This window comes from Oncorhynchus gorbuscha, linkage group LG21 (assembly GCF_021184085.1).
Source record: "Oncorhynchus gorbuscha isolate QuinsamMale2020 ecotype Even-year linkage group LG21, OgorEven_v1.0, whole genome shotgun sequence".
Lineage (NCBI taxonomy): Eukaryota > Metazoa > Chordata > Actinopteri > Salmoniformes > Salmonidae > Oncorhynchus > Oncorhynchus gorbuscha.
This window is the reverse complement of record NC_060193.1, coordinates 17405450-17427525: the sequence shown is the minus strand read 5'-3', so window position 1 is coordinate 17427525 and position 22076 is coordinate 17405450. Positions and strand designations below refer to the sequence as shown.

Here is a 22076-nt window from a genome sequence, read left to right as displayed (position 1 = left end):
AAAGTCTACACTGTTGGTTAAGGGCTTGTAAGTAAGCATGTCACGGTAAAGTCTACACTGTTGGTTAAGGGCTTGTAAGTAAGCATTTCACGATAAAGTCTACACTGTTGGTTAAGGGCTTGTAAGTAAGCATTTCACGGTAAAGTCTACACTGTTGGTTTAAGGGCTTGTAAGTAAGCATTTCACAGTAAAGTCTACACTGTTAGTTAAGGGCTTGTAAGTAAGCATTTCACTGTGAGGTCTACACTGTTGGTTAAGGGCTTGTAAGTAAGCATTTCACGGTAAGGTCTACACTGTTGGTTAAGGGCTTGTAAGTAAGTATTTCACGGTAAAGTCTACACTGTTGGTTAAGGGCTTGTAAGTAAGCATTTCACGGTAAGGTCTACACTGTTGGTTAAGGGCTCGTCAGTAAGCATTTCACGGTAAAGTCTACACTGTTGGTTAAGGGCTTGTAAGTAAGCATTTCACAGTAAGGTCTACACTGTTGGTTAAGGGCTTGTAAGTAAGCATTTCACGGTAAAGTCTACACTGTTGGTTAAGGGCTTGTAAGTAAGCATTTCACGGTAATGTCTACACTGTTGGTTAAGGGCTTGTAAGTAAGCATTTCACTGTGAGGTCTACACTGTTGGTTAAGGGCTTGTAAGTAAGCATTTCACGGTAAAGTCTACACTGTTGTTTAAGGGCTCGTCAGTAAGCATTTCACGGTAAAGTCTACACTGTTGTTTAAGGGCTTGTAAGTAAGCATTTCACGGTAAAGTCTACACCTGTTGGTTAAGGGCTTGTAAGTAAGCATTTCACGGTAAAGTCTACACTGTTGGTTAAGGGCTTGTAAGTAAGCATTTCACGGTAAAGTCTACACTGTTGGTTAAGGGCTTGTAAGTAAGCATTTCACGGTAAAGTCTACACTGTTGGTTTAAGGGCTTGTAAGTAAGCATTTCACGGTAAAGTCTACACCTGTTGGTTAAGGGCTTGTAAGTAAGCATTTCACGGTAAAGTCTACACTGTTGGTTAAGGGCTTGTAAGTAAGCATTTCACTGTGATGTCTACACTGTTGGTTAAGGGCTTGTAAGTAAGCATTTCACTGTGAGGTCTACACTGTTGGTTAAGGGCTTGTAAGTAAGCAGTTCACTGTGAGCTCTACACTGTTGGTTAAGGGCTTGTAAGTAAGCATTTCACGGTAAGGTCTACACTGTTGGTTAAGGGCTTGTAAGTAAGCATTTCACGGTAAAGTCTACACTGTTGGTTAAGGGCTTGTAGTAAGCATTTCACGGTAATGTCTACACTGTTGGTTAAGGGCTTGTAAGTAAGCATTTCACTGTGAGGTCTACACTGTTGGTTAAGGGCTTGTAAGTAAGCATTTCACGGTAAAGTCTACACCTGTTGGTTAAGGGCTTGTAAGTAAGCATTTCACGGTAAAGTCTACACTGTTGGTTAAGGGCTTGTAAGTAAGCATTTCACGGTAAAGTCTACACTGTTGGTTAAGGGCTTGTAAGTAAGCATTTCACGGTAAAGTCTACACTGTTGGTTTAAGGGCTTGTAAGTAAGCATTTCACGGTAAAGTCTACACCTGTTGGTTAAGGGCTTGTAAGTAAGCATTTCACGGTAAAGTCTACACTGTTGGTTAAGGGCTTGTAAGTAAGCATTTCACTGTGATGTCTACACTGTTGGTTAAGGGCTTGTAAGTAAGCATTTCACTGTGAGGTCTACACTGTTGGTTAAGGGCTTGTAAGTAAGCAGTTCACTGTGAGCTCTACACTGTTGGTTAAGGGCTTGTAAGTAAGCATTTCACGGTAAGGTCTACACTGTTGGTTAAGGGCTTGTAAGTAAGCATTTCACGGTAAAGTCTACACTGTTGGTTAAGGGCTTGTAAGTAAGCATTTCACGGTAAGGTCTACACTGTTGGTTGAGGGCTTGTAAGTAAGCATTTCACTGTGAGGTCTACACTGTTGGTTAAGGGCTTGTAAGTAAGCATTTCACGGTAAGGTCTACATTGTTGGTTAAGGGCATGTAAGTAAGCATTTCACGGTAAAGTCTACACTGTTGGTTAAGGGCTTGTAAGTAAGCATTCCACGGTAAAGTCTACACTGTTGGTTAAGGGCTTGTAAGTAAGCATTTCACGGTAAAGTCTACACTGTTGGTTTAAGGGCTTGTAAGTAAGCATTTCACGGTAAAGTCTACACTGTTAGTTAAGGGCTTGTAAGTAAGCATTTCACTGTGAGGTCTACACTGTTGGTTAAGGGCTTGTAAGTAAGCATTTCACGGTAAGGTCTACACTGTTGGTTAAGGGCTTGTAAGTAAGCATTTCACGGTAAGGTCTACACTGTTGGTTAAGGGCTTGTAAGTAAGCATTTCACGGTAAGGTCTACACTGTTGGTTAAGGGCTTGTAAGTAAGCATTTCACGGTAAAGTCTACACTGTTGGTTAAGGGCTTGTAAGTAAGCATTTCACGGTAAAGTCTACACTGTTGGTTAAGGGCTTGTAAGTAAGCATTTCACTGTGAGGTCTACACTGTTGGTTAAGGGCTTGTAAGTAAGCATTTCACGGTAAGGTCTACACTGTTGGTTAAGGGCTTGTAAGTAAGCATTTCACGGTAAAGTCTACACTTATTCGACGCATTTGACAAATACAATGTGTTTTGATTTGATTTGATTAGAAGTTTACTTCAATATGTTTATTATATCAATATTTGCGTATAAAGGTGTCCACCACCGTTTCTTGCATAATTAATTGTAAAAAAGTATTTAAATATAAAATATATATATATATAAAATTAAAAGTGTGTGTGTGTGTGTGTGTGTGTGTGTGTGTGTGTGTGTGTGTGTGTGTGTGTGTGTGTGTGTGTGTGTGTGTGTGTGTGTGTGTGTGTGTGTGTGTGTGTGTGTGTGTGTGTGTGTGTGTGTGTGTGTGTGTGTGTGAATAAAGCCTATGTCCATGCATGCTTTTTTCAATAAAAATGTAATGGCGTTGACGTGATTAAAACCTGCCTGTTCTGCACAATGTTAAAAAAATAATGAAAATAGCTCTTTAAAATGTAGATTTTAGGTAGGCTAGGGGTTACGATTAAGGTTAGGGTTAAGTTTAGGAGATAGGTTATCTAAAATGTTTAGCTAACATGCTATGTAGTTGCAAAGTTGCTAAACAGTAGCAAGCAGTCGAAACCTTGCTAATTAACTACAATGTTTAAGTTGTCCGTGACGAGATTCTAACTCGCAACCTTTTGGCTTGCTAGACATTCGCATTATACGCCCACCCATCCACACCGACCAAACACCCAGCATCTGTCTTATGTAACTATACCAAACGTAACATATCATACTAATTTCAGTCTCATTCACCCCTTTACATTTGTGTGTCTAAGGTAGTTGTTGCAAAATTGTTAGATTGCTTGTTAGATATTACTGCACTGTCAGAACTAGGAGCACAAGCATTTCGCAACAGTCGCATTAACATCTGCTGTGTATGTGACTATTACAATTTGATTTGATTTGATTAGATGTTTATGTTACGTCTAGTCTATAAGACCAGGCTGCTGTAGGAGCCAATGGTAGGAGCACCATTTGAAGAAACTTTTGGGGTTTCATGGTGAACCATTTCCACAGAGGTTTCTAAACAGGAACCCAAAATGGTTCTACATGGATCCCAAAAGGGTTCTTCAGAGTGCCCCTACAGCACATATGTCAGAGTCAAGGCCCGCGGGCCACATCCGGCCCGCGAGAAGGTTTTTTACGGCCCCTGGGATGATCTTGATTTATTATTAGAACCGGCCCGCAGACCGCAGCAAGCCGGCAGCCCGCAGATCTTTTACACGCACCAATACTACATTTCCCACAATGCAACGGTGACGCACCGAGCAGTAGGCTGCTTCATTTCAATATTTATTGGCACAGCAGTTGTCAGCATCACAGTAAAATTAACTTTCAGATACCCATCAAAAATGGCAAAACGGAAGGTGGACACTGAGAACCGGGGGTTTCAAACAAGGTGGGAGTCGGAGTATTTGTTCACGGAGGTAGCTGGAAAACCTGTGTGTCTTCTGTGTGGAGAAAGTGTGGCGGTACTGAAAGAGTATAATCTGAGACGACATTATGAAACGAAACACGCGGACAAAAACAAGAATATGGACATGGAACAAAGGCTACAAAAGGCAGAGGAATTAAAACGAGGCCTCAAATCTCGACAGGCTCTGTTCAAAAAGCCAAATCACAAGGCCAGGCTGCTGTCAAGGCCAGTTTTATTTTGGCAGAAGAGATCGCTAAATCAGCCCGGCCATTTACGGAGGGGATTTCATCAAAAACTGCATGATTAAAGTTTGTGACGAAGTTTGCCCAGAAAAAGGCAACTCTTTTTAAATGTGAGTCTGAGCAGAAACACCATTGCCGAGAGAGTAGACCAGTTGTCCATCAATCTAAAAGAGCAGCCTGTGAAAAAGGGAAAAGATTTCATTGCATATTCCTTGGCTGTGGATGAGAGCACCGACATTTCTGACATTGCCCAGTTGTCAATTTTCATCCACGGAGTGGACTCCAGCCTAAGCGTGACAGAGGAGTTTTTGGCTTTACGTCCTATGCATGGCACAACTACGGGGCATGATTTGTATGAAGAGGTGTCAAGATGTGTAAATGAGATGGAGCTGCCTTGGGAAAAACTCGTGGGTTTGACAACCGACGGAGCACCTGCGATGTGTGGACACAGGAGCGGACTGGTGACGAAGATACGGGAAAAGATGCAAGAGGAAAACGCGACAGGTGAGCTGACAGCTTATCATTGTATCATACACCAGGAAGCGTTGTGCGGTAAAGCCTTGAAAATGGAGCATGTAATGAGCATCATCACGCGCACAGTTAACTTTATCAGAGCCAAAGGTTTGAATCACCGCCAGTTCAAGGCATTTCTGACGGAGTTAGAAACGGAGCATGGTGATTTGCCTTATCACACAGAGGTGCGATGGCTAAGCCAGGGAAAGGTGCTTCAAAGATGTTTCGAGCTTCGTGAGGAGATTTGTCTGTTCTTGGACAGCAAAGGGAAAGACACAACACAACTCCGAGACGAAATGTTTCTGTGTGAAATGGCTTTTCTGTGTGACATTACGAGTCATCTGAATGCAATGAACTTGCAGCTGCAGGGTCGGGATCGTGTCATCTCTGATATGTACAGTACAGTGAAGGCATTTAAAACCAAACTGACTCTGTGGGAGACGCAGATGCGGAAAGAAAATTTGAGCCACTTTCCCAGCTGCCAGACCATGAAAGAGAAGCTCTCTACCAGTGCGTTCCCGAGCGCACAGTTGGCTGATAAAATAGGTATGCTTGCCGCTGACTTTCGACGCCGATTTGCTGACTTTGAAGCACAAAAAAGCAGGTTGGAACTGCTCGGTAACCCATTTGCTGTTGACGTGGAAAGCTCACCACCAAACCTCCAAATGGAGTTGATTGACCTCCAATGCAATGATGCACTGAGGGCAAAATATGCGGCAGTGGGTGCTGCGGAGTTCGCCCGTTTCCTCCCCGACACAATGCCCCAGCTGCGCATCCAGGCTGCTCAAACGTTGTCTATGTTTGGCAGCACATACCTGTGTGAACAACTGTTTTCTTTGATGAACTTGAACAAAACATCACACAGAAGTCGACTTACTGCTGAACACCTCCACTCAATTCTGAGGATTTCCTCAGCTCAGAGCCTTACCCCGAACATTGATGAACTTGTGGAAAAGATGGGACACCACCAAGTATCACCCTCAACCTCAAACAAGTGAACATTACTGTGCAATCACATATTTAGAGTTTTTACTCAGTTCAAGTTTAAAAGTTAAAGTTTAATATTTGTTTTCACTGCATGTTACTTCTCCTTAAACAAAGTGTTGTTTTTGATTAATAGATTTTTGCACTTTATTTTATTGTATTTCAATCCAATTATATTTTAAAAATATTTCAGTTGAGTGGATGATAGAAAATTGCTATTATTGTTTTTTTCTTTGAAGTAAATTTAGCCCACTTTTGCTAAAATAGAAAATATAGGCTACTGATGGTGCCTTGAATACCGGTTTCTTTCATTTAATGTTCATGTTATGGGGAATTTTATATAAAGGAAATTTGTCTTTTGTGTCTGTTGAAAATTAAAGATTACTGACAGAGCCATAAGAAAATATTGCTTTATTTATCTGATCATATTGGAATATATTTGTTAGGTTTTCAGTAGGTTCAATTAGGTTCACTAGACTATATGCGTCATTTAAAAAAAATTCAATGAACATTCGAACAGTCCGGCCCTCGGCTTGTAGCTAAATTTTTTATTTGGCCCTCCGTCCATTTGACTTTGACACCCCTGCCCTACAGGGACAAATGAAGAACCCTTTTGTTCTAAGAACGTAGTACGCAGGCCAATTTGGGATTTTAGCGAGAACGTCTACAATACAGAGGAAAGCAACATATAGAAAATACAAAGAATAAGGTCAAAGCTTTATGCACAGCAGTGAAACTTCAAGGTGCTAATTCTAGCAGGAACAACTCAGTATCCCTAAACACAAGGAGAAACCACACACTTGAATGACAACGACCGACCATGGATATAAATTGTGGTTTTTAATTTCATGGCGGTGTACACATTTGGAATGAACGACGCGTTTCGCATCTGCTTCGTCAGGTTCTTTCGGAGTACAAAATGTATTCGCGTTCACAGACTGTAGAGCCACAGCCTTCACTGCTAAACAGGAGAGTAGCAGAATAAAGTCATCCAAATGAACTAGTAAGGCGGTATGTAGCCTAAAGGTTAAGAGCTTTGGGCCTGTATAAACCAAAAGGTCGCGGATTCAAATCCCCGAGCTGACTTGGAGAAAAATCTGTCAATGTGCTCTTGAGCTAGGCACTTAACCCTAATTGCTCCTGTAAGTCACTCTGGATAAGAGCATCTGCTATATGACTAAAATGTAAAGGAGGCAGATAAACTAAATTGACAAAGGAAAAAGATGTTCCCAAGGTGGGTGACCATGATCCCAAGTAGATGTAATGCAGCGATTACTGGCATAGGAGTAAGACCTAGCCCTGGACATACTGTATATCGCATTGACTCATTACCTGTGGTTATATGCCATGCGATGCGGGAGAAAACAATGCATACAAAATCCAGAAATGTATTGTGCAATTCATATGCAATTCATATCTATAGGCTACATTGAGGTTTTTCTTTCATTATTTATATATTTTTTGAAGCGTACCTGAAAGCGGGACATTGACTGTAGGTCTATAACCTCTCACCTTGCCTGTTATGATTTAACTTCTGCAGAATTATGTTTTTCTTGCAGTAAAACTATACACTAAATGTACATTTTAACAGGTGCGTGGAAATATTATTTCTTTCTTTCAGCATATTGAGAGAATGAATGTGTAGTTAGGGACGTTCTGTAAAGGTGTTCTCTTTATCAGCATCATAAAAGCTGATAGTATTTCAACAATAGCCTATACATCCAAGCCAAACTGATATTTTATCAAAAGCATGTTGGGTCGTTTTAACAACTTTTAATGTCCTTAAAATCGGTCAAACTGGTGTCATTTTACAGCTTTTCATCATGAGGTAGGAAAGTAAGTGGATATATTGAAGCAACATCTCAATACATCAGTCAGGAAGTTAAAGCTTGGTCGCAAATGGGTCTTCCAAATGGCCAATGATCCCAAACATATTTCCAAATTTGTGGCAAAATGGCTTAAGGACAACAAAGTCAAGGTATTGGAGTGGCCATCGCAAAGCCCTGACCTCAATTCTTTTGAAAATGTGTGTGCAGAACTGAAAAAACATGTGTGAGCAAGGAGGTCTACTAATCTGACTCAGTTACACAAGCTCTGTCAGGAGGAATGGGACAAAATTCACCCAACTTATTGTGGGAAGCTTGTGGAAGGCTACCCGAAACGTTTGACCCAAGTTAAACAATTTAAAGGCAATGCTACCAAATATTAATTGAGTGTATGTAAACTTCTGACCCACTGGGAATGTGATGAAAGAAATAAAAGCTGAAATAAATCATTCTCTCTACTATTATTCTGACATTTCACATTCTTAAAATAAAGTGGTGATCCTAACTAACCTAAAACAGGGACTTTTTACTAGGATTAAATGTCAAGAATTGTGAAAAACTGAGTTTAAATGTATTTGGCAAAGGTGTATGTTAACTTCCGACTTCAACTGTGCCTGTCTGTCGTTGCCAGATGAATACTGGACTCCATCATTCTGAGGGAAGGGCTTAGGATCCTATGTTACATTAGTATTTCTGTATAAACATGTGAATCTTGATGTCTGTTGCATAAGAGCACATTGCACTTTTGTATGATTTCAAATCAAATCAAATTGGTCACATACACATGGTTAGCAGATGTTATTGTGAGTGTAGCGAAATGCTTGTGCTTCTAGTTCTGACAGTGCAGCAATATCTAACGTGTAATCTAACAATTCCCCAACAACTACCTAATTCACAAGTCATAATAATAGTAGTAACTCTGATCCCACTCAGTCATAATAATAGTAGTAACTCTGATCCCACTCAGCCATAATAATAGTAGTAACTCTGACCCCACTCAGTCATAATAATAGTAGTAACTCTGATCCCACTCAGTCATAATAATAGTAGTAAAACTCTGATCCCACTCAGTCATAATAATAGTAGTAACTCTGATCCCACTCAGCCATAATAATAGTAGTAACTCTGATCCCACTCAGTCATAATAATAGTAGTAACTCTGATCCCACTCAGTCATAATAATAGTAGTAACTCTGATCCCACTCAGCCATAATAATAGTAGTAACTCTGATCCCACTCAGTCATAATAATAGTAGTAACTCTGATCCCACTCAGTCATAATAATAGTAGTAACTCTGATCCCACTCAGTCATAATAATAGTAGTAACTCTGATCCCACTCAGTCATAATAATAGTAGTAACTCTGATCCCACTCAGTCATAATAATAGTAGTAACTCTGATCCCACTCAGTCATAATAATAGTAGTAACTCTGATCCCACTCAGTCATAATAATAGTAGTAACTCTGATCCCACTCAGTCATAATAATAGTAGTAACTCTGATCCCACTCAGTCATAATAATAGTAGTAACTCTGATCCCACTCAGCCATAATAATAGTAGTAACTCTGACCCCACTCAGTCATAATAATAGTAGTAACTCTGATCCCACTCAGTCATAATAATAGTAGTAACTCTGATCCCACTCAGTCATAATAATAGTAGTAACTCTGATCCCACTCAGTCATAATAATAGTAGTAACTCTGATCCCACTCAGTCATAATAATAGTAGTAACTCTGATCCCACTCAGTCATAATAATAGTAGTAACTCTGATCCCACTTTTTTTCTCAAAGCTGACGGGATGTCCTGCGTCCTACTAATATCACTACACTCGTAACAACTTAAGTACTATGAAACTTCTATTCGATCAAATAAACCTCATGGCAAATTTTTTAAACCCCATACATTTTTGGACTTACCAAATTCTGCATTCTCATTGACCTCCATACAAAAACTAATTTATTAATGGATGAATCAGATGGAAATTTCATAAAACACCTGAACACATTTCCCTTTGCAAAATCAGCTGTCTCTGTCTCTAGCTCACTGGCAAGGAAACTCTGAGGGCCCTGAATAGGCTAGTTGATACAATGTTGCAAGTTCGCTACTGACAGCTTCAGGCCTGACCTTCATAAATGCCTTCATTCTGCAGGTCCCAGTTGATTGAGTTGATAGGCTACAATGTTGCACTTCACTGGTGTTAACTCAAGTCAAGATAGATAGAAATAGCTCAAGTCAAGACAGATAGAAATAGCTCAAGCCAAGACAGACAGAAATAGTTCAAGTCAAGACAGATAGAAATAGCTCAAGTCAAGACAGATAGAAATAGCTCAAGTCAAGACAGATAGAAATAGCTCAAGCCAAGACAGACAGAAATAGTTCAAGTCAAGACAGATAGAAATAGCTCAAGTCAAGACAGATAGAAATAGCTCAAGCCAAGACAGACAGAAATAGTTCAAGTCAAGACAGATATAAAGGGAGGCAGACAGGCAGAGTATAGAGATTAATGCATTGAAAGAACCTGCATTTTCATCAGAATATATTCTGTTTAATTTGTTGGTTTACTGCAGGCTATTTTTACTTAGTTGACCATTTTAGGCCTATTGCTACATTGGCCTTGGCTATCTCTTAGTTCCATGCGCTCATTTCTTTAGCTGTCAATGGCTCACAGTGAATCAACGTGTCCATATGGCAGAGGCTGGTGCTCTCCCATCAGTGGAATGTTAACTCTAGGATTTGTATCATTTTAATTCCGATTTGTATTATTAACCACGTGACAATGATTTTGAGAAACGAAAACGTTATTATTGAAATTAAACTGTTCCACGAAATTTCACGAAGGAAAATAATAACTGTCAAACAGATTGGTAGAAATGGTAGGATAAATTGTATGCTTCCCCAAACTTGAAACTCACGCGCTGTCTCGGAATAGACAGTTGTGAACAGAGCGCACATTTCTTTGTACTGCATAATTACAATGGATATGTGTGTGAGAGACATAGCGAGAGGGGTGTTGTCACTAAGATTGTGCCTATTAAAACTGAGCACAAATGGACATCTATGTGGTCCATCACAGAGAAAAGCATTCACCTCAAATCAGCACCAGCAGGTGGAAAGCACCACTCACTGTACTGCTTGCTAGACTAGGGCTGCTGGTCTGCTGGGCTAGTAGGCCTACACATACATGTTTGACATGGAAAGAAGATGGCCTGCAAAATGAGGGCGAGAGAATGCCATGTTCCTTATTTTATATAGTTCACATTCCCTTTTCGACAAGTTTAGAATTGTAAACAACAACAAAAAAATAGTGAATAACTATTGCGAGCACCGCACCAGATCACTTGATATTCACTACAAGGGGGCGAGAAGAGAGGGGAGAAAGACAGAGAGGGAGAGAGAGACCCAACTTACCTCGAACTAAACTCTAAACAGCAAGAGCATGTCCGACTCTAATCCCCCACAACTGAATAGATAGGATCATGAGCAAAACATGTCAATGTATATCAATAATATAACAGAAAATAGTTTTTCATTGCAACACAAATTATTTCAGATTTACCATTTCACCTTCATCACCCGTACATCCCGCGGCTGTGTTGAATTATTATATTTTATTTAACTAGTCAAGTCAGTTAAGAACAAATTCTTATTTACAATGATGCCTACCCCGGCCAAACCCGGACGAAGCTGGGCCAAATGTGCGCCGTCCTATGGGACTCCCAATCACTTCCGGTTGTGATACAGCCTGAATGCATTACAAAAACATATAATGTACATATGTAACAGGGTTATATTGGTGATTCCCCTTGACACTTTATTGTTAAGTCAATGGGGTTTTTGGTTTTAGAATTCCAGCTAATACTAGCTAGCAACTTACTGTGTCTGGTGGGGGGGTTCGTATATTTTGTACACTGCGTCACGTGCAGAGTTGGATGGTGGGCTGTGCATTGCATGACGTGCAATTTTGTGCTGTTTCTATCAGAGTAAAGCTCCATGACTGGTGTTTGAAAGTTAAATGACGAGACAGAGGCATTGATGCGAGTAACCAGTCTTGTTCAGTACATGACAACATGTACTGGCTGGCCCTCAACTATTTCAAACTCAAGGGTGTATTTCTGGCCACGTAAAACACACTCTGTCACAAACAGGCCTAAAGAGGTCATGAACTGGCCTGAATACAGTTTCAGCTTGGTGCTACTCTGTGTGAGTTTGTCTCTGGGCGCGAGCCTCCTTTTGTCTTTAAGGCTCATAACGTTGCATGTGGCCCCTGAATCTAGCTGGCATTGCTGTGGTTTATTACTAAGTAGCAGAGTGACAAACCACTTTTGTCCTTTTGCCCTCACTGCCCCTATGCACTCGCTAGCATGTACATCCTCTGTGCTGCCGTTCCCTTCATCTGTGTTTGTTTCCATGGAGTGCACTTTACCCTCCTTTCTCTTGCTTTTCATGCAGACCCTTGCGAAGTGATTAGCTGTACCACAGGATTTGCATATTTTTCCATAGGCTGGGCAGTGTTCTTTTCCTCGTCCATGAGAAATGCCACAATATCGGCATGTATTGGGGTTGTCTACTGCAGAGTTGGCTATACTATTAGCATTAGCATTAGCTGTGGCAAAGGGGAATTTCTTTACTGGCTGCCTGAATGTAGCATTGACATTGTCCCATATGTTGCCTTTCTAGCTCCATGGACCTTATCCGTATATCAGTAAGCTCTGCTGCACGGCATGTCTCCACTGCCATGTCTAACCGGTGCTAACAACACTGAAGCTAACTACCAAACTCACTCTAGCCTAAGGCCAATTCCGCGGGAAATTTTACACAAATAAGCATTTGTTTGTAAACCAGAGCAAGTGACTCTAATTTGCGGAAAGCATGGTTAGTTATCCGACTCTGATACCATGTTTGAATGTTAAATGACGAGACCGAGGCATTGATGCGAGTAACCAGTCTTGTTCAGTACATGACAACACATCCGGGTATCTCAAGCACCCCGGTAAAACACAAGAGTTGCAGTAATGAACATTTACCAACAGATGGATTCACTGTGCCATCTTACACCCATAACAACTGGTGCTACAAGTTGGAGCTCGTGTCGATGATTGATTGTACACAACGCAAGAAGAGTACTGTTACAAATACGTCTATCAAGTAAACCACAAAAAGCAAATAAATATTCAACGTAGTAGACAACCAATTATAGTGACACATGGCACGCTCACTTATCCACACAAATCACTGTATTTGCTATAATCTTCTCCTGAATGCGATCCACAATGTCATCCTTACCTTGCGCCAGAGGGTGGCAGTATTGCTATGTGTAAAATCACTGCGACACCAACCCGTCAGTCATACAAACAGAGGGGTGTTCAGAGGGGTGGGGGAAACACCATCCACAATGCAGGTCAGTGGGTAGGACAGCGTTTCCCAAAAGGACAGTGAGGAGATGCCCCATGTAGGATACATTTTTATGCCTGTCTGAAATCTGTCCATTTTCTTATGGACTACATTTGGCTAAACTGCACAGGCCTTTTGGAGCATGAAAAACAACGTTTTAATTCCCGTGAAACTAGACCAAATCAATATCTCATCTAGCCTGTTTAAAGGGGCAATGCAAGTAACTGAAATGTTGCAGAATTTTCTAAAATGGAGATTATTTTTTATTGTGGTCCTCTACATATATTATTTATGGACAATCAGTCACCCCTGTAAAACCTACTGTCATGCAGCATACTACAAAGACAAATGAAATTATAATAATAATATATAATATATATATATATATATATATATATATATATATATATATATATATATATATATATATATATATATATATATATATATATATATATAAATTCAACATCAACAAGAAGCAAAGCAATTCTTAGACCTGTTTAATTTATAGGAAATACAACTATTTGGCATTACAAGAAGAACCCACACACACAGGCTTATGAGGATGTATGGAGCAAATGATCTACCCAAAATGTACAATATCAATAGAATTTAATCCAAACATGCACAAAAATAGAAACCTGAGTAGAGAGTGGGTCTCTATCTCTCATGTAAAGTGAGAACCACACACCCCCACACTCTCTGTTGTAGGGTCGGTAGAGAAGTAACATTTTGGGGCATGTAGAGACAGGAAAGAATGAGAGCAGTGGGTAGGAGGTCTTAAAACTGGTAATTGACTGTGTTTGTGTCTCTCCAGTCTCTACGGCCCAATGTCCCTTATTATCTACAGCCCACATTCAGGATAACAATAGATATAGAAGCTGTAGAAGGGGATGCCTGTTCTATTCATTCTGATTCTGTGAATATAACACTGTAGTTGTCTCATTACAGATGTTGAGTTTGAGATCCATAGAGTGCAGTTGGGCCCTACCACAGTGTCATGTTTGATGTGTGTTTTATACATCTTTGCTGACATGAGCACTCAGGGTAATATGATATTGGTCACTCGCTCGCACGCAACCACACACACACACCCTGACACATGTACGGCCACGCATGCACAACTACACACAATGAAACTGTGGTAGAGCCAAACTGCACTCTATGGATAATCCTCTAGGGGCCCATTCTATTGATTTATATTTTTTATCTTGAAGCCATTTAGACTATAATGGATGGAAACCAGGGGAACTCATCCCATCTCATTATATTGAGGAGTCTTTTCATTGTCCTTCAATATCAAACACATTTCTAAATACACCCCACTGAATAGACTGCCTTATATGGTATTATTACAGTAAAATGACCCTATACTTTCTGTATAATGTTCAAAATAATTTAGCTATTTTTGTCATTATCTTCTATTTCCAACGGGTGAGAGGATGAGAGCACACACACTTCATTATGATCTGCTTTCCTGACACTATTGTACCATAATGACTGACCCTAGTGCCCTGTCTCTCCTCCAGGGGATTCCACTAACCACTGTGTCCCCTCGAGTGACTGACCCTAGTGCCCTGTCTCTCCTCCAGGGTGTTCCACTAACCACCATGTCCCCTCTAGTGACTGACCCTAGTGCCCTGTCTCTCCTCCAGGATATACCACTAAGCACCGTGTCCCCTCTAGTGACTGACCCTAGTGCCCTGTCTCTCCTCCAGGGTGTTCCACTAACCACCGTGTCCCCTCTAGTGACTGACCCTAGTGCCCTGTCTCTCCTCCAGGGTGTTCCACTAACCACCGTGTCCCCTCTAGTGACTGACCCTAGTGCCCTGTCTCTCCTCCAGGATGTTCCACTAACCACCGTGTCCCCTCTAGTGACTGACCCTAGTGCCCTGTCTCTCCTCCAGGGTGTTCCACTAACCACCGTGTCCCCTCTAGTGACTGACCCTAGTGCCCTGTCTCTCCTCCAGGGGCTTCCACTAACCACTGTGTCCCCTCTAGTGACTGACCCTAGTGCCCTGTCTCTCCTCCAGGATATACCACTAACCACCGTGTCCCCTCGAGTGACTGACCCTAGTGCCCTGTCTCTCCTCCAGGGTGTTCCACTAACCACCATGTCCCCTCTAGTGACTGACCCTAGTGCCCTGTCTCTCCTCCAGGATATACCACTAACCACCGTGTCCCCTCTAGTGACTGACCCTAGTGCCCTGTCTCTCCTCCAGGGTGTTCCACTAACCACCGTGTCCCCTCTAGTGACTGACCCTAGTGCCCTATCTCTCCTCCAGGGTGTTCCACTAACCACGGTGTCCCCTCTAGTGACTGACCCTAGTGCCCTGTCTCTCCTCCAGGATGTTCCACTAACCACCGTGTCCCCTCTAGTGACTGACCCTAGTGCCCTGTCTCTCCTCCAGGATATTCCACTAACCACCGTGTCCCCTCTAGTGACTGACACTAGTGCCCTGTCTCTCCTCCAGGGGCTTCCACTAACCACCATGTCCCCTCTAGTGACTGACCCTAGTGCCTTGTCTCTCCTCCAGGATATATCACTAACCACCGTGTCCCCTCTAGTGACTGACCCTAGTGCCCTGTCTCTCCTCCAGGGTGTTCCACTAACCACCGTGTCCCCTCTAATGACTGACCCGAGTGCCCTGTCTCTCCTCCAGGGGCTTCCACTAACCACCATGTCCCCTCTAGTGACTGACCCTAGTGCCTTGTCTCTCCTCCAGGATATATCACTAACCACCGTGTCCCCTCTAGTGACTGACCCTAGTGCCCTGTCTCTCCTCCAGGGTGTTCCACTAACCACCGTGTCCCCTCTAATGACTGACCCGAGTGCCCTGTCTCTCCTCCAGGGGCTTCCACTAACCACCGTGTCCCCTCTAGTGACTGACCCTAGTGCCATGTCTCTCCTCCAGGGGGTTCCACTAACCAGCGTGTCCCCTCCAGTGACTGACCCGAGTGCCCTGTCTCTCCTCCAGGAGCTTCCACTAACCACCGTGTCCTCTCTAGTGACTGACCCTAGTGCCCTGTCTCTCCTCCAGGGTGTTCCACTAACCACCGTGTCCTCTCTAGTGACTGACCCTAGTGCCCTGTCTCTCCTCCAGGATATACCACTAACCACCGTGTCCCCTCTAGTGACTGACCCTAGTGCCCTGTCTCTCCTCCAGGATATACCACTAACCACCGTGTCCCCTCTAGTGACTGACCCTAGTGCCCTGTCTCTCCTCCAGGATATACCACTAACCACCGTGTCCCCTCTAGTGACTGACCCTAGTGCCCTGTCTCTCCTCCAGGATATACCACTAACCACCGTGTCCCCTCTAATGACTGACCCGAGTGCCCTGTCTCTCCTCCAGGGGCTTCCACTAACCACCATGTCCCCTCTAGTGACTGACCCTAGTGCCTTGTCTCTCCTCCAGGATATATCACTAACCACCGTGTCCCCTCTAGTGACTGACCCTAGTGCCCTGTCTCTCCTCCAGGGTGTTCCACTAACCACCGTGTCCCCTCTAATGACTGACCCGAGTGCCCTGTCTCTCCTCCAGGGGCTTCCACTAACCACCGTGTCCCCTCTAGTGACTGACCCTAGTGCCATGTCTCTCCTCCAGGGGGTTCCACTAACCAGCGTGTCCCCTCCAGTGACTGACCCGAGTGCCCTGTCTCTCCTCCAGGAGCTTCCACTATCCACCGTGTCCCCTCTAGTGACTGACCCTTGTGCCCTGTCTCTCCTCCAGGATATACCACTAACCACCGTGTCCCCTCCAGTGACTGACCCGAGTGCCCTGTCTCTCCTCCAAGGGGTTCCACTAACCACCGTGTCCCCTCTAGTGACTGACCCTAGTGCCCTGTCTCTCCTCCAGGATATACCACTAACCACCGTGTCCCCTCTAGTGACTGACCCTAGTGCCCTGTCTCTCCTCCAGGGGGTTCCACTAACCACCGTGTCCCCTCTAGTGACTGACCCTAGTGCCCTGTCTCTCCTCCAGGGGGTTCCACTAACCACCGTGTCCCCTCTAGTGACTGACACTAGTGCCCTGTCTCTCCTCCAGGGTGTTCCACTAACCACCGTGTCCCCTCTAGTGACTGACCCTAGTGCCCTGTCTCTCCTCCAGGGGGTTCCACTAACCACCGTGTCCCCTCTAGTGACTGACACTAGTGCCCTGTCTCTCCTCCAGGGTGTTCCACTAACCACCGTGTCCCCTCTAGTGACTGAACCTAGTGCCCCGTCTCTCCTCCAGGATATACCACAAACCACTGTGTCCCCTCTAGTGACTGACCCTAGTGCCCTGTCTCTCCTCCAGGGGGTTCCACTAACCACCGTGTCCCCTCTAGTGACTGACCCTAGTGCCCTGTCTCTCCTCCAGGGGATTCCACTAACCACCGTGTCCCCTCTAGTGACTGACCCTAGTGCCCTGTCTCTCCTCCAGGGGTTCCACTAACCACCGTGTCCCCTCTAGTGACTGAACCTAGTGCCCTGTCTCTCCTCCAGGGGGTTCCACAAACCACCGTGTCCCCTCTAGTGACTGACCCTAGTGCCCTGTCTCTCCTCCAGGGGGTTCCACTAACCACCGTGTCCCCTCTAGTGACTGACCCTAGTGCCCTGTCTCTCCTCCAGGGGGTTCCACTAACCACCGTGTCCCCTCTAGTGACTGACCATAGTGCCCGGTCTCTCCTCCAGGGGGTTCCACTAACCACCGTGTTACCTCTAGTGACTGATCCTAGTGCCCTGTCTCTCCTCCAGGGGGTTCCACTAACCACCGTGTCCCCTCTAGTGACTGACACTAGTGCCCTGTCTCTCCTCCAGGGGGTTCCACTAACCACTGTGTCCCCTCTAGTGACTGACCCTAGTGCCCTGTCTCTCCTCCAGGGGGTTCCACTAACCACTGTGTCCCCTCTAGTGACTGACCCTAGTGCCCGGTCTCTCCTCCAGGATGTACCACTAACCACTGTGTCCCCTCTAGTGACTGACCCTAGTGCCCTGTCTCTCCTCCAGGGGGTTCCACTAACCACCGTGTCCCCTCTAGTGACTGACCCTAGTGCCCTGTCTCTCCTCCAGGGGGTTCCACTAACCACCGTGTCCCCTCTAGTGACTGACCCTAGTGCCCTGTCTCTCCTCCAGGATGTACCACTAACCACTGTGTCCCCTCTAGTGACTGACCCTAGTGCCCTGTCTCTCCTCCAGGATGTTCCACTAACCACCGTGTCCCCTCTAGTGACTGACCCTAGTGCCCTGTCTCTCCTCCAGGATATACCACTAACCACCGTGTCCCCTCTAGTGACTGACCCTAGTGCCCTGTCTCTCCTCCAGGGTGTTCCACTAACCACCGTGTCCCCTCTAGTGACTGACCCTAGTGCCCTGTCTCTCCTCCAGGGTGTTCCACTAACCACGGTGTCCCCTCTAGTGACTGACCCTAGTGCCCTGTCTCTCCTCCAGGATGTTCCACTAACCACCGTGTCCCCTCTAGTGACTGACCCTAGTGCCCTGTCTCTCCTCCAGGATATACCACTAACCACCGTGTCCCCTCTAGTGACTGACCCTAGTGCCCTGTCTCTCCTCCAGGGTGTTCCACTAACCACCGTGTCCCCTCTAGTGACTGACCCTAGTGCTTCCCTAACCCACCATGTCCCCTCTAGTGACTGACCCTAGTGCCTTGTCTCTCCTCCAGGATATATCACTAACCACCGTGTCCCCTCTAGTGACTGACCCTAGTGCCTTGTCTCTCCTCCAGGATATATCACTAACCACCGTGTCCCCTCTAGTGACTGACCCTAGTGCCCTGTCTCTCCTCCAGGGGCTTCCACTAACCACCGTGTCCCCTCTAGTGACTGACCCTAGTGCCCTGTCTCTCCTCCAGGGGTTCCACTAACCACCGTGTCCCCTCCAGTGACTGACCCGAGTGCCCTGTCTCTCCTCCAGGGGCTTCCACTAACCACCATGTCCCCTCTAGTGACTGACCCTAGTGCCTTGTCTCTCCTCCAGGATATATCACTAACCACCGTGTCCCCTCTAGTGACTGACCCTAGTGCCCTGTCTCTCCTCCAGGGTGTTCCACTAACCACCGTGTCCCCTCTAATGACTGACCCGAGTGCCCTGTCTCTCCTCCAGGGGCTTCCACTAACCACCGTGTCCCCTCTAGTGACTGACCCTAGTGCCATGTCTCTCCTCCAGGGGGTTCCACTAACCAGCGTGTCCCCTCCAGTGACTGACCCGAGTGCCCTGTCTCTCCTCCAGGAGCTTCCACTAACCACCGTGTCCTCTCTAGTGACTGACCCTAGTGCCCTGTCTCTCCTCCAGGGTGTTCCACTAACCACCGTGTCCTCTCTAGTGACTGACCCTAGTGCCCTGTCTCACCTACAGGATATACCACTAACCACCGTGTCCCCTCTAGTGTCTGACCCTAGTGCCCTGTCTCTCCTCCAGGGGGTTCCACTAACCACAGTGTCCCCTCTAGTGACTGACCCTAGTGCCCTGTCTCACCTCCAGGATATACCACTAACCACCGTGTCCCCTCTAGTGACTGACCCTAGTGCCCTGTCTCTCCTCCAGGGGGTTCCACTAACCACCGTGTCCCCTCTAGTGACTGACCCTAGTGCCCTGTCTCTCCTCCAGGGGTTCCACTAACCACGTGTCCCCTCTAGTGACTGACCTAGTGCCCTGTCTCTCCTCCAGGATATACCACTAACCACCGTGTCCCCTCTAGTGACTGACCCTAGTGCCCTGTCTCTCCTCCAGGGGGTTCCACTAACCACCGTGTCCCCTCTAGTGACTGACCCTAGTGCCTTGTCTCTCCTCCAGGATATATCACTAACCACCGTGTCCCCTCTAGTGACTGACCCTAGTGCCTTGTCTCTCCTCCAGGATATACCACTAACCACCGTGTCCCCTCTAGTGACTGACCCTAGTGCCCTGTCTCTCCTCCAGGATATACCACTAACCACCGTGTCCCCTCTAGTGACTGACCCTAGTGCCCTGTCTCTCCTCCAGGGGGTTCCACTAACCACCGTGTCCCCTCTAGTGACTGACCCTAGTGCCCTGTCTCTCCTCCAGGGTGTTCCACTAACCACCGTGTCCCCTCTAATGACTGACCCGAGTGCCCTGTCTCTCCTCCAGGGGTTCCACTAACCACCGTGTCCCCTCTAGTGACTGACCCTAGTGCCCTGTCTCTCCTCCAGGGGCTTCCACTAACCACCGTGTCCCCTCTAGTGACTGACCCTAGTGCCCTGTCTCTCCTCCAGGGGGTTCCACTAACCACGTGTCCCCTCCAGTGACTGACCCTAGTGCCCTGTCTCTCCTCCAGGAGCTTCCACTATCCACCGTGTCCCCTCTAGTGACTGACCCTAGTGCCCTGTCTCTCCTCCAGGATATACCACTAACCACCGTGTCCCCTCTAGTGACTGACCCTAGTGCCCTGTCTCTCCTCCAGGATATACCACTAACCACCGTGTCCCCTCTAGTGACTGACCCTAGTGCCCTGTCTCTCCTCCAGGGGGTTCCACTAACCACCGTGTCCCCTCTAGTGACTGACCCTAGTGCCCTGTCTCTCCTCCAGGGGGTTCCACTAACCACCGTGTCCCCTCTAGTGACTGACCCTAGTGCCCTGTCTCTCCTCCAGGATATACCACTAACCACCGTGTCCCCTCTAGTGACTGACCCTAGTGCCCTGTCTCTCCTCCAGGATATACCACTAACCACCGTGTCCCCTCTAGTGACTGACCCTAGTGCCCTGTCTCTCCTCCAGGATATACCACTAACCACCGTGTCCCCTCTAGTGACTGACCCTAGTGCCCTGTCTCTCCTCCAGGGTGTTCCACTAACCACCGTGTCCCCTCTAGTGACTGACCCTAGTGCCCTGTCTCTCCTCCAGGGGTTCCACTAACCACCGTGTCCCCTCCAGTGACTGACCCTAGTGCCCTGTCTCTCCTCCAGGGGGTTCCACTAACCACTGTGTCCCCTCTAGTGACTGACCCTAGTGCCCTGTCTCTCCTCCAGGATATACCACTAACCACCGTGTCCCCTCTAGTGACTGACCCTAGTGCCCTGTCTCTCCTCCAGGGGGTTCCACTAACCACCGTGTCCCCTCTAGTGACTGACCCTAGTGCCCTGTCTCTCCTCCAGGGGGTTCCACTAACCACCGTGTCCCCTCTAGTGACTGACCCTAGTGCCCTGTCTCTCCTCCAGGGGGTTCCACTAACCACTGTGTCCCCTCTAGTGACTGACCATAGTGCCCGGTCTCTCCTCCAGGGGGTTCCACTAACCACCGTGTTACCTCTAGTGACTGATCCTAGTGCCCTGTCTCTCCTCCAGGGGGTTCCACTAACCACCGTGTCCCCTCTAGTGACTGACACTAGTGCCCTGTCTCTCCTCCAGGGGGTTCCACTAACCACTGTGTCCCCTCTAGTGACTGACCCTAGTGCCCTGTCTCTCCTCCAGGGGGTTCCACTAACCACTGTGTCCCCTCTAGTGACTGACCCTAGTGCCCGGTCTCTCCTCCAGGATGTACCACTAACCACCGTGTCCCCTCTAGTGTCTGACCCTAGTGCCCTGTCTCTCCTCCAGGGGGTTCCACTAACCACCGTGTCCCCTCTAGTGACTGACCCTAGTGCCCTGTCTCTCCTCCAGGATATACCACTAACCACCGTGTCCCCTCTAGTGACTGACCCTAGTGCCCTGTCTCTCCTCCAGGAATTCCACTAACCACCGTGTCCCCTCTAGTGACTGACCCTAGTGCCCTGTCTCTCCTCCAGGGGGTTCCACTAACCACCGTGTCCCCTCTAGTGACTGACCCTAGTGCCCTGTCTCTCCTCCAGGATATACCACTAACCACTGTGTCCCCTCTAGTGACTGACCCTAGTGGCCTGTCTCTCCTCCAGGGTGTTCCACTAACCACCGTGTCCCCTCTAGTGACTGACCCTAGTGCCCTGTCTCTCCTCCAGGGGGTTCCACTAACCACCGTGTCCCCTCCAGTGACTGACCCTAGTGCCCTGCCTCTCCTCCAGGGGGTTCCACTAACCACCGTGTCCCCTCCAGTGGGGTATCAGCAGTAGTCAGTTTCCTGCAAAAACCAATTGGAGCCCGCTACCTCACGGGAAGACAATAGAAACAAGGGGAAGTGAGT

At 46.3% G+C, this 22076-nt stretch overlaps 1 long non-coding RNA gene across 1 annotated transcript; it reads right to left on the bottom strand.

Moving 5' to 3' along the window:
- Positions 1–11097: 11097 nt before the first annotated feature.
- LOC124008099 lies at positions 11098–12294 on the bottom strand. Its single transcript, XR_006834051.1, has 2 exons — positions 11444–12294; positions 11098–11311 (listed from the first exon to the last, which is right to left on the bottom strand). It is a non-coding gene; the product is annotated as an uncharacterized LOC124008099 (long non-coding RNA).
- Positions 12295–22076: the final 9782 nt, after the last annotated feature.